The sequence below is a fragment of the Mesocricetus auratus genome, unplaced genomic scaffold (assembly GCF_017639785.1).
Source record: "Mesocricetus auratus isolate SY011 unplaced genomic scaffold, BCM_Maur_2.0 Super-Scaffold_100023, whole genome shotgun sequence".
NCBI lineage: Eukaryota > Metazoa > Chordata > Mammalia > Rodentia > Cricetidae > Mesocricetus > Mesocricetus auratus.
The window spans coordinates 5,101,616-5,113,759 of NW_024429204.1; the positions used below are offsets into that span (position 1 = coordinate 5,101,616).

Consider the following 12,144-nt stretch of genomic DNA (forward strand, 5'->3'; position numbering starts at 1 on the left):
ATGTATGTCTGTCTCTCTTAGGGTCCCCCTTGCTTCCCAGCTTCTCTGACGGTGTGGATTGTAGGCTGGTACTCCTTTGCTCTATGGCTAAAATCCATATATGAAATTCTCACTCTCTTCACAGTCATTAGTTGCCTATAGTTTCTTTGTCTGCGTCCCCCACCTGGAGGTTTACCCCTGCCATTAGCATGTCCGTTGATGGTGTCATTGTGAGGTCTTGTTTGGACAGCCGCATTGTTGAGGTATCATGGCTATGACTTTGCTGTCATTTCTAAGGGACACTGTCTGACAGCAGACCCTCTGGATAGCCGACTCTTAGTCATCTTTCTACCCCCCCTCCCCACGTCCCCTGAGCCTTAGGCGTTCCAATCATGTTGTAGGTGAGCCTGCTGGAGTTGATCTCTGCATTGTGACCATTCATGGTTTCCTGCGATGACCTCCATTTGATGGAAAGAGAAGCTTCTCTGGGGCTGGTGGGGGGAGGGCCCCACTCATCTGTGGTGTGAGCATAAGTTTAGAAGAAACTTAGGAGTTAGGCTGCTCTCTAGTACAGAGGTGGAATAGGTTCTAAGATTCATGACCTCACCAGCTCCAGGGAGTTGGCCAGGTTTCCAGTGGGAACCATGATTTCCATCCTGTGAGTGGGCAGGGCCTTTAGTCCTGTTACACAGCTGTTGGTTCCCATCAAGACATGAGTTCTGCTATTGTTCCTTTTGGGATGGGTGTTCCATCATACTGGTCATTGTCCTGGTTCATAAGCCCCACGGCTGAGTAGGGCTCCACCTAGGCACCTTCCGGACCTAGCTAGACTTCAGTCTCTGTCTTTCTTCTCGTAACTGTACATAAAGTGGTCTTTCTCTACTCTACATACGGAGTATTCTCATTCTGCCTGCTTAGGGCATGCATAGCTCCTACAGCTGTGTGCAACTCTTAAAGCATGTGACTGCCGAGGGGATGTTTAAGCACTCACAAAAAAAATAGTTACCAGACTTCAAATTTTCAAGGTAGATAGTATGAAGAGCTGAATAGTGTGAATGATAATCATAATTCTGATTACAACTTCATATCCTTTCTTTATTAAGAGCAAAAACTAAAACCAAAACCCCACCTACTATAATTCGCTTTGCTGGAGTGCTCATGGGTGTGGGGTCCTGTCCTGGAGTGTGGTTCCCCTACCTTGATGAAAGTTGACCTCCCCGCCACAGAAGCTAAGGATGATCAATAGCTCCTCCTGCTCCTCACTGGAGTGTTCACTGCAGCTCAGAGTGACTGTTCCAGCCCTGTCACGTCCAGAACACAAGCTCCGCTCTGGTCTCCATGGGCTCAGTCTCTTAAGTCTTTCTGCTTCGTCATGCAAGATGGACCCTCAGCCTGGCGGGGTGGGAGTGTGATGTGTATGTTTCACTGTGGCTGAGCACTCCACGAATTCTCTGTACTCTTACCAGCTGTGAGTTTCTGCATTACCCACAATCCACTGCACAAGGAAGCTGCTCCAATGAGTTCTGAGAGCAGTTTGCACTACGTCTGCTTAGCAAAATGATACCAGTAGACACCTCCAGGGCCTATAAATTCCCAGCCATGGGCTCTTGACTAGAATCACCGCAGCAAGCATGTGTTTTCTCCAGTGGAGTGGGCTTTCAGCCTAATTAGAAAGTGTTTTGTTACCCCCATCCCCTGGTGCATCCATGGGCACACCTGGCCGTGCTGGCCATTATTGTGGCTCACAGAGTTCACAACTGGATGACCCTGCCGATGAGCCCTGCTCCCAGATGTCAGTCTGCATAACAGTCTCCAGTGCCCGAGAGTGAGCCAGCAGGGAGGGAGCATCCTGACTACCACTGACTACAGAACTGTCTCCATGTACTGTGACCAGTGTGCTGGTTATGTTTTAATTCTGTGTGGTCATTTTTAACATTAGGAATCCCAGAGAATGAACTGAAAGAATGAGTCTTGAGAGTGTCAACATAGTTTTTTTCCCACAATAAGACAGTAAAAATAAAATTGTATATAGAACCAAGCTTATTATTATTTATAATGCACTGATTTTTCTCTCTAAGATATGTCTACTAGTTATGTATATATATTACATGGTACAGTTGAGGGGGGCGTTTAGAGTATGACTTGGAACTCTGTGTGGGACGAAAGTCTTTCAAGGGTAGTCTGAAGGTTGTGTGTAGAGTGCTTCTTAGTGTGCTTACCTAATTACACAGTGGCTGAACTGGAAAATTAAACTTTAGCGTGATTCCCCCTCCCTACTGACACAGCAACCCCTTTCCATTTGTTTTGATCATTTCCTTTCTCTTTTATTATGCTTCCAAGTAGGCATCTTTCTTTGTCCATTTGTTAAAGTTATTTTCCTTGTTAGTATTTTCAAATTCTGAGTTTTCTATTCGTGTGTCCACTCTAAAATATGCATAAAACTTACTTGTCTTAATAAAGCAGACTTAACAAGTTTTAGTTATCTTTCAGAAAAAGTGTATTACAGTTTTTTATAGACTCAAAATGGCAGGGATTCAAAGTGAGAGGCAAAACAACCTTTGTTTCATTTCTGTGATCTATCTATCTATCATCTATCTATCTATCTATCAATCATCTATCTGTCTGTCTATCTATCTATCTATCATCTATCATCTATCTATTATCTATCTATCTCTATATGTGTAAAATGTTTGTGAGTTATTTGACACAATTGAAAGTCTTGACATTTACTTTGTGCTTTAGTGTTTTATTCCTTCTGGAAAAATATGTGGTTTGGGAATTGTGCTTATGACAAAGGCTTAAATTAGTCTTTTACTTTTATTTTTACATTATCTTGTGTCATATAAATTGTGGGACCACTGAAAAGCTTCAGCATCAGCTTATAAGTCAACTGAGAGATTTTGTAGGAAGCTTCTGAATGCGACGAGGCATGGGGGTTCTGTGTAAAGAGCATTTCATGTCTGTGATTTTAGTTGCAGAGATTCCATGTCAACTGAGCAGAGTTTGATTTGCTTACTTTTCCTGAAGGGAAGAAAGGGCTTGCTAAAGTCAGATGATATCTGTTCTCAGATCATGTCAAGTGTGATTTGGAATGAATAGACCCAAGTCAGAAGAGCTATTTTTAGGATGTTTATTCTACCTTTTCCATAAACCACTTGGGAAAAACAAATAGTTAAATCAAAATCCACTTGTGCAAAACAACACATCTCATGTCTGTCTTATGAAATAGGAGAGCTTAGCATCTGTGATATACAACTGAATAGTCCTGTAGAGATTAAGCAGATTACTTGTGTTTTTGAAAATATGGCCATTCTCTTGTGGGATAGGTTCTAAGGGCCAATATGTGGAGAGAAGTTAAGACACTCTGGACATGGACTTTTGGTGCCTGAACTAGAATTATATTGTGTTGGAAAATGTAGATGAACTTGTGTTTTGAAGGCAGGACTGGTTAAACCTTCTGATAGTTTAGATGTATATGGCATAGCGTAACACAAGGAATATTAAGGTTAGCTCTTAGAAAACCTGGAGTGTGAGGAGCCGCCCTCGCTATCGCTATTGCCGTTAGAAGATGGCGCTGACATCCACTGTCAGTTGGAGTTAACTGTCGCTGTCAGTTGGAGTTAACTGTCGCTGTCAGTTGGAGTTAACTGTCGCTGTCAGTTGGAGTTAACTGTCGCTGTCAGTTGGAGTTAACTGTCGCTGTCAGTTAGAGTTAACCGTTTAAACTGTGCCTCTCCCGTGACGTCATCTGGGGTGATGTACAAACCACCAATCCCGGCTCTACACATCTCACTCGGAGCTCCTAGGCTTATATAAGGGGCTGGGTTTCTTAGCTTGGGGTCTCCCTCTAAGAAGCTAATCATCTATCTCTCAAGATACATTAAAGCTTTACTACAAAAGGATCCGAGTGTTCTGCGTCGTTCTTGCTAGCGAGACGGTAGCGCGGGACACTGGAGGACCAGATTTGGATAAGGTCACCCAGGAATTCTGCGATGATTGTAAATGAGTTTGAAACTTCAGAAGATGAGGATGATTGTGCTCATGGGACCCATGTTACCTTGGGGGAGCCTGCAGATGAATACACAGTGTAGCCATAGCCGGATGTTCAAGACATCAACAGAGCTAACTAAAGACACGAAGGGAAACTATAGTTATCAGTGAGGAGGGAGTCAAGGGTATTTGCGAAGAATGAAGAGTAAAAATTGCTTCGTGTGAAGGAGAATACAGTATTGGCATCCAACACTACAGGTATGCCATATTCAGCAGAGAAGAAAGAATTGTGCGTTGAATTTGGCAATATAGAAGTCATTTCGAAGAGTGATCTCAATAAAATATCAAAAATAGAAACTTGATCACTTAATCCAGAAAAGAATGTGAAGTGAGGATGTAGGTCTAGTGGCCATGTACAACTTCCAGAAGTTTTGCTATGAAGGTGAACAGAAAATTTGAATTCAAGGGAGGTTCTTTTAAGATAAGAAATGATTCAGTTACAGAATCAATGGGGTAGAACTTGGTAAGAAAATGTGAATCCTGTGTGAAATTATATGGGTAATAGACTTAATAGAATACTTTTCTTCTATGTTTTCAAAGTTAGGGCATACATAATCTCATTCGTAATTAGCCAAAATCTAAAAAGTCTCTATTTTGGTCTTTTCTAAGGGACAGAGGAAATATAGTTTTAAAATTGATAAGATTGGACAATAGGCTTGCATGATCTTATTTTCAGAAGGTCTGTTTCGGTTGCACAAGTATTTTGCCTGCTTAGTTTAAGCTGAGGGGGGGAGGGGAACTGCAAGACTCAGGTGTCTGCTTATACATACTTTTCAAAACAAGACCTGATCCTATGCAACGAGTGGATTCTGAACTGTCTTCGGAAAGACCGTAGTTCGTCATATTCAGAATGGATTATTATAACGAAGAGTTAGTCATGCTCTTTTACAATCACTGTAGTTTTCTGGCTTCTAGGTCTCCTTCTAGGGTTCTTCTCCTGCTGTTTTAATGCAGAACTAGTTGCTTGGTGCCTTTGTTTGGAATTTTTAAAACTTACTTGTATATGTGTGTGGGCTCACACATGTACGCATGAAGAGGTCAGAGTACAGTCTATGATAGTCAAGTCTTTCCCTCTGTCATTTGGGTCCCAGGTGGTCGGCTCCGCCCATTAGGTTTGAGAGTAGGCGCCTTTACCTGCTGAGCCACCCTGCTGGTTCTTAGGGCTTTATCTCACATTTCTCATTTTAACTTTCTTTGTGGGTTATCGTGCCTACTACTAACATTCTGATGTTTCCTGGAGTTACTGCTGATAATTCACTTCCGTACTGTCGTATCGATTGATTATCAGCCCATCTGCCTTTTAAAGTATCTTTTGCATCTACCTCAAGCTCAGCTCAACGTCTCTTCCTTCTCCTTCTCGAAGCCGCCCCTCATTTAGCATTCTGTCTCAGCAGATTCGAGACTAATGCCTGGTTACTTAAGAAAGAAGTCTAAGAGCCGTCTCTGACTCCTCTTGACCCTCACACTGCACTTCTTAGTCCTGCGGCCAGTGACTAAGTGCTGTTGGTTCAGCCTCTCCATTGCTAATCAATTCTTTCCTCTCCTGATTTACTGTGAGAGCTTTAATCCAAGCCAATTAATATCTTGCTTGGATTATTACGTTACGGCTCTGACTGATGTCCCTGCACCCTCACATCGTAAGATAGTAAGTATTTTGATATGTTTATGATCTGTTTCTCTTCTTGTTGCTCTAGACTCTGACCATCAGTACTTCCTGTATGTATTGGCGCATAGAAAGGTTGTTCCCATAACACTGGACTGTTATTACTTGTTTGAAAATGAAAGTCCTCAACCAGTTTTCAAGGTCTTGTGAGATGTGTCTCCTTTTTCCTCCCCAGCTACTAGATTTTTCCTGTACTAGCCTTTGCTGGTTCTTTGACTGATGTCCTGTGATACTCTCCCTTGTCTGCACGTGCAGTGCACTACACCTGCGATACTCTCTCTTGTTTACTCGTGCAGTGCACCTGTGATACTCTCTCTTGTTTGCAGTGCACTGCACCTGTGATACTCTCTCTTGTCTGCACGTGCAGTGCACATGTGATACTCTCTCTTGTTTGCACGTGCACTGCACCTGTGATACTCTCTCTTGTTTACTCGTGCAGTGCACCTGTGATACTCTCTCTTGTCTGCACGTGCAGTGCACCTGTGATACTCTCTCTTGTTTACTCGTGCAGTGCACCTGTGATACTCTCTCTTGTTTGCACGTGCACTGCACCTGTGATACTCTCTCTTGTCTGCACGTGCAGTGCACTGCGCCTGCGATACTCTCTCTTGTTTGCACGTGCAGTGCACTGCACCTGCGATACTCTCTCTTGTTTACTCGTGCAGTGCACCTGTGATACTCTCTCTTGTTTGCACATGCAGTGCACTGCGCCTGCGATACTCTCTTGTTTACTCGTGCAGTGCACCTGCGATACTCTCTCTTGTCTGCACGTGCAGTGCACCTGTGATACTCTCTCTTGTTTACTCATGCAGTACACTGCGCCTGCGATACTCTCCCTTGTCTGCACGTGCACTGCACCTGTGATACTCTCTCTTGTTTACTCGTGCAGTGCACCTGTGATACTCTCTCTTGTTTGCACGTGCACTGCACCGCACCTGTGATACTCTCCCTTGTCTGCACGTGCACTGCACCTGTGATACTCTCTCTTGTTTACTCGTGCAGTGCACCTGTGATACTCTCTCTTGTCTGCACGTGCAGTGCACTGCACCTGTGATACTCTCTCTTGTTTGCACGTGCACTGCACCTGTGATACTCTCTCTTGTCTGCACGTGCACTGCACCTGTGGTACTCTCCCTTGTTTGCACGTGCAGTGCACCCCTGTGATACTCTCTCTTGTTCCTGCACGTGCACTGCACCTGTGAATACTCTCTCTTGTTTGCATGTGCACTGCACCTGTGATACTCTCTCTTGTTTGCATGCTGCACCGTGACCTGCACGTGCACCTGTGATACTCTCTCTGCTGCATGTACTTGCACTGCACTGTGCACTGCATCTGTGCATGCACTGCACCTGTGATACTCTCTCTTGTTTGCACGTGCACTGCACCTGTGATACTCTCTCTTGTCTGCACGTGCACTGCACCTGTGGTACTCTCCCTTGTTTGCACGTGCAGTGCACCTGTGATACTCTCTCTTGTTTGCACATGCACTGCACCTGTGAAACTCTCTCTTGTTTGCATGTGCACTGCACCTGTGAAACTCTCCCTTGTTTGCATGTGCAGTGCACTGCACCTGTGATACTCTCTCTTGTTTACTTGTGCAGTGCACTGCATCTGTGATACTCTCTCTTGTTTGCACGTGCACTGCACCTGTGAAACTCTCTCTTGTTTGCACATGCACTGCACCTGTGATACTCTCTCTTGTTTGCAGTGCACTGTACCTGTGATACTCTCTCATGTTTGCACGTGTACTGCACCTGTGATACTCTCTCTTGTCTGCATGTGCAGTGCACCTGTGATACTCTCTCTTGTTTGCAGTGCACTGCACCTGTGATACTCTCCCTTGTCTGCACGTGCAGTGCACCTGTGAAACTCTCTCTTGTTTGCATGTGCAGTGCACCTGTGATACTCTCTCTTGTTCTACTTGTTACATGCTTGACACTTTATTTTCTATGATTCCTGTCTCGAATGGTACTTAGTCCAGGAGAGCTTCCTCTGAACTAAAGAGTCCAAGGTTATTTCAGGGTTACTGCTACAAATTCTCTGTGTATTTCTAATTAGAATCCTCAGAGAGGCATAAGCAATACCACTTATTTACTGTCTGCCCTTTAGACTACAAGTGAAAACTCTTGAGGACGTGGTATTGTACCCCTCTTCCTTCACTCCTTTCTTCTTCTGTCTACCTTTTTCCTCCATCATGTGCTCTTCAGGGTTAGAAAAGTGCCCTTGAAAACGTAGTTAATACTTAACAGACACCTCTCTAGTGGAGGAATGAATGAATTGTAACAATGATTTAATCTTTAAATATTTTTATGCAGCACAGCAGTTTGGACCACTTAACACTGAGACTCAGTACCTTTGGCTGGGATGTTGGGCTGTATCTTCAAGTGACTTAATACTTAGCACACACCATTAAAAGGATGCAGGACCAAGAGCCAGAGAGTCGTGAAGGCCCATATGATAAACCTGAATTCTTCCACACGTGTGGAAAGCCATTCATTTGACAAGAATCTGTAGTCTTGCTAGGTACATCTGGGGACCAAGATACTGGAATAGTAGATATTAATTGGTATTATTCCTTTTGTAATTGTAGTGGGGAGGAAGTAAACCTTTTTTTGGTCCAACATGCAATTTAATTTTAAAAATCTTTTAGATTATAATATAATTATATCATTTCCCCCTTTCCTTTCTTCCCTCTCAACCCTCCCATGTACTCCTTGTCTCGCTTTCAAATTCACCGCAAACTACATTTCAGATATTTGCCCTTATAGTCACAGCATAAAATTTAAAGAAGTTTAATGAATCAACTTAGTTTTTATGTGTGATGCAGCCTTTTATTAGATGGATCTCTAATGTCCTCTGTGAGCACCTTCACAGATGTCAGGGTAGCATTTACTGAAGTTGACTGAGCCTTCACCATGACTGACTCAAAGACCTCCCTTCGAGCTGCAAACACTTCTGCCTGCTTTGAAACAGGTGGGAAAATAGCCCATTGGGATCCTTTCCTATTGCCTTAAGTTTAATCTTGGTAAAGATAGCTGTAGCTCTGTGGCGGCCATCGGGGCCTGTAGACAGACCAAAGCAACGCACAAGGGAGATAACATAAAAACACACACAGTTAAGTGCTAGCTCTGTTTCCTGTTTGACCTCAGCCAGAGACAAACTGTTGGTTACTTTTTCTGCATATTGACTTGAATGTTTAATATAAATGACAGGAATAAAAAAATGTATTCTCATTTATGAGAAATATTCTGTAATATGCAACTTAATTTGAAAACAGGACTGCAATGTTAAAATTTATCCTTATATTTCTATATTGATAACTTTTTTCGGCATAGAAAGTAATTGATGTTCTTTTAAAAGAGAAATTAGAGTCAAATAAGAGGAGTGACTATAATCAAAGTATGATACATATGTGCATGGGTGAAAATCTCACGATGAAACCCATTATTTTATACAACTAACCTGCTAATGTAGTAAAAAAGAATATTGTGTAGATTGTCTACAATAGCATTCCATGATAGTGGGATAATTACTGGACTGAAGCAAAAACATATTTTGGTGTTTGAAGACAATTTCTTGGTAGTCTGTCTCATGGCTGAACAAAATTTGTATTGGTGGTATAAAATTAATTGCCTATGAAGAAAAAAAACCTCCATTCTTTTTTATAATGTAATAGGTGGAGAAGAATTTCATGAAAGGAATTATAGATAAGAGCTCTTTAGGCCAATATTATTACAGATGTTGTTCTCATATTTTGCTGATACTCGTTTCCAGTTGTGACAATGATTGCTGTTATTTTTACATAATAGCAAGGTTCGGTCAGTATTCTTTCCTGAAGAATCTAGGAGGTTTCGGGAATTAGGAGATGGCAAAAGCGCCTTTGGAACTCACTTTGCGAACACAAATGGAGTCCTTGACCCCCGGGCTATAAACATGCCTCACGTTGGGGCTTTTGGAGAATGCAACTCAAGCCATTGAATTGGACCTGACTCGTGTTCAGATAGATTCTGGGACTGTGGTGTTATTACCAGTGGTTTCCTTGGTCCTCACATTGGACATGCATTACCTTTTCTAAAATACTCATTTTCCTCCTTCCAGGGAGATTCTCTGGGTCTCGCTGCACATACTCTCATTCAGGAGGTAAAACCTGGTTGGCCTCAAGAGCTGGATTCTTGCATTCTGTGAAAACGGAACTTAGGTGGCTGCCAGCTTTATGGCATTTCTCAAAAATATATCTGAGCCAAAGCCCAGCAGGGTCAGCCCTCATATCTCCTGGCAAGGAAGAGGCCTCGCTGATGATCGTGACGCCGGGACTTCATGCTGCATGGTGGATTGTCCTGGTTTTCTCTTTGCTTTCTGGATTAGATGGCAGGGGTGATTCAGAGCAGAATCTGCTCTGAAGCCACGGCGAAAAGTATGTACTAACAGAGCTTAGTCTCTGAGATGTCATCTGTAACATCATTATGCAGCCTTTCTCTCTCTCTCTCTCTCTCTCTCTCTCTCTCTCTCTCTCTCTCTCTCTCTCTCTCTCTCTCTCTCTCTCTCTCTCTCTCTCTCTCTCTGTGAGACAGGGTTTCTCTGTAGCTTTGCCTGTCTTAGACCAGGCTGGTCTGCCTCCCGAGTGCTGGGATTAAAGGCATGTATCACTCCCACCCGGTGACCTGCTTTAATTTTCACGCAGATTTTTTTATCAGATTTTTTTGTATGTGTGTGCATCATATGTGTATATATGTGCAAGTTCACGTGAGTGTGGGCGTCTTCCTAGATTGCTCTTCACGCTTGAGCAGGGTCTCTTAAGTGAACCGGGCACGTGGCTCTTTGGCTGGCTCGGCTGCCCACCTTGCTCCCGGGGTTCCGAGTCTGCTGCTCCCGTACTCTGGGATTACAGGTGTGTGCCGCTCCCCCCTGACTTCTCTGCGGGTCTGGAGATGAGGGATCCAGCCTTCAGCCTTGCCTATTAGGCGGCTTACTCACCCAGCCACTGTTCCAGCCCCTTTATCAGAATCTTGTGAATACTAAACGTTGTAGTTGTTTCTAGATTTGAATACATGCATTTAGGTCTAAATTTAGCCTTTCTTTGATCCCTAACATTCTGTCTGGTTCATTCTAAGTGGAGACATAGGGAGAATGACCCGTTTTGAATGCCCCCCCCATTTGTTAGGGATTTTATGCCTAGTGTTTCTTTTCTTGTAGTGTTCCCCGAAGTGAATGGTTCTGTGATCGTAGCTTCAGGGAAGCGTTTCTAATAGATGCCATTTGTTCTCTGGTATCTGTTTCCGTCTTCTACACTTCGGTTAGTCAATGGAACAAGATCAGGGAAGCGGGGAATTGATACAGTTGCATCAATTAGACGTATATGAATAATGTGGATATGATACATAATGTATGTAGATGAGAGACTATGTGTATACAGCTATGTATTTAAAAATGAAAAGCTCTGTTAGCATTTCTAGATTCTTGTCATGACTCCAAATATTTGTGTCATCACAATTTCCATAGCTATGCTCTCCATAGCTTAATTGCATTAGCTATGTCTAGATACTAGTTTAGTTACTTTCAGGTTAAAGAAACATTTTGGTACATTTGTTTACATTTACTGTTTTTATGTGTTTGTATGTACGTGGTGTTGTTCACAGATATGTACATGCTATGGTTCATACATAAAGGTCAGAGGGCAGTTGAACAAGGGGTCAGGCTGCGTGGAAAGTTCCTTTTCTCTGAGCTATCCCACTGGCCCTACTTTGTTAAAGCCACAAGGTACCCATGTTTCAGGCCAACCTGGGCTGCTGCATGCTGGGTTCAAGGCCATGAGGCCAGCCTCTGCTATGGAGTGGGGTCTCATCTAAGAAAAACAAGCAGTGGAGCTGGTGAGTTGGCCCAGTGGGTAAGGACGCTGGGGACAAAGCTTGATGGCCCAACCTCTGTCCCTGGAACCCGTGTGACTTCTGCAAGTTGTCTTCCATGAACTCCCAGTGGCAAATGTACACACAGACACACACACACACGCACAGGACAGACATAAACACACACACACACCACACACACGACAGACATACACACACACACACACGTCTAAAAATTAAAGCTAAGGGTGCACATCTTTAAAATAACAAACCTAACTATTCCTGAGGAATGGTGTCTTGCCATGTAATAGACTTGTGTTTCTTGCCAGGTAAGAAACCGCCCCAGATTCTGATTCTTGCCTTTTGAGTTTGTGTTAGTCTTGTTAAGTCTTAACTAGCATCCCTTCGATAGTTGGAAACCAAAATATATACTTGACCATGAGTTTGTACTGCTGATATTTTTGAAGGTAAAGTAAAGAGATTGCATTACGTTTAGTTTTCTTCTCATTTAGATGTTTCATAGTAACACATTGCACTGTAACAGAATTTTAGAATTTGTTGTTGAAGAAGGAGACTATCGTTAAGGGACGCTCATGGCTACACAGAAG

General features: G+C 43.1%; 1 protein-coding gene across 40 annotated transcripts in view; it reads left to right on the top strand.

The window, feature by feature from the left end:
* The window catches only part of Rims2 (regulating synaptic membrane exocytosis 2), a 394,972-nt gene that overhangs the window by 117,985 nt on the left and 264,843 nt on the right, over positions 1–12,144 (top strand). The window contains exon 1 of one of the 40 annotated variants that reach the window (XM_040730538.1): positions 9,983–10,107. The exons of the other annotated variants lie outside the window; for them this stretch is intronic. The gene's annotated coding sequence lies outside the window, so the exon portion shown is untranslated. Of the gene's footprint in view, positions 1–9,982; positions 10,108–12,144 lie in introns of those variants that run through there. 40 annotated transcript variants of the gene reach the window in all.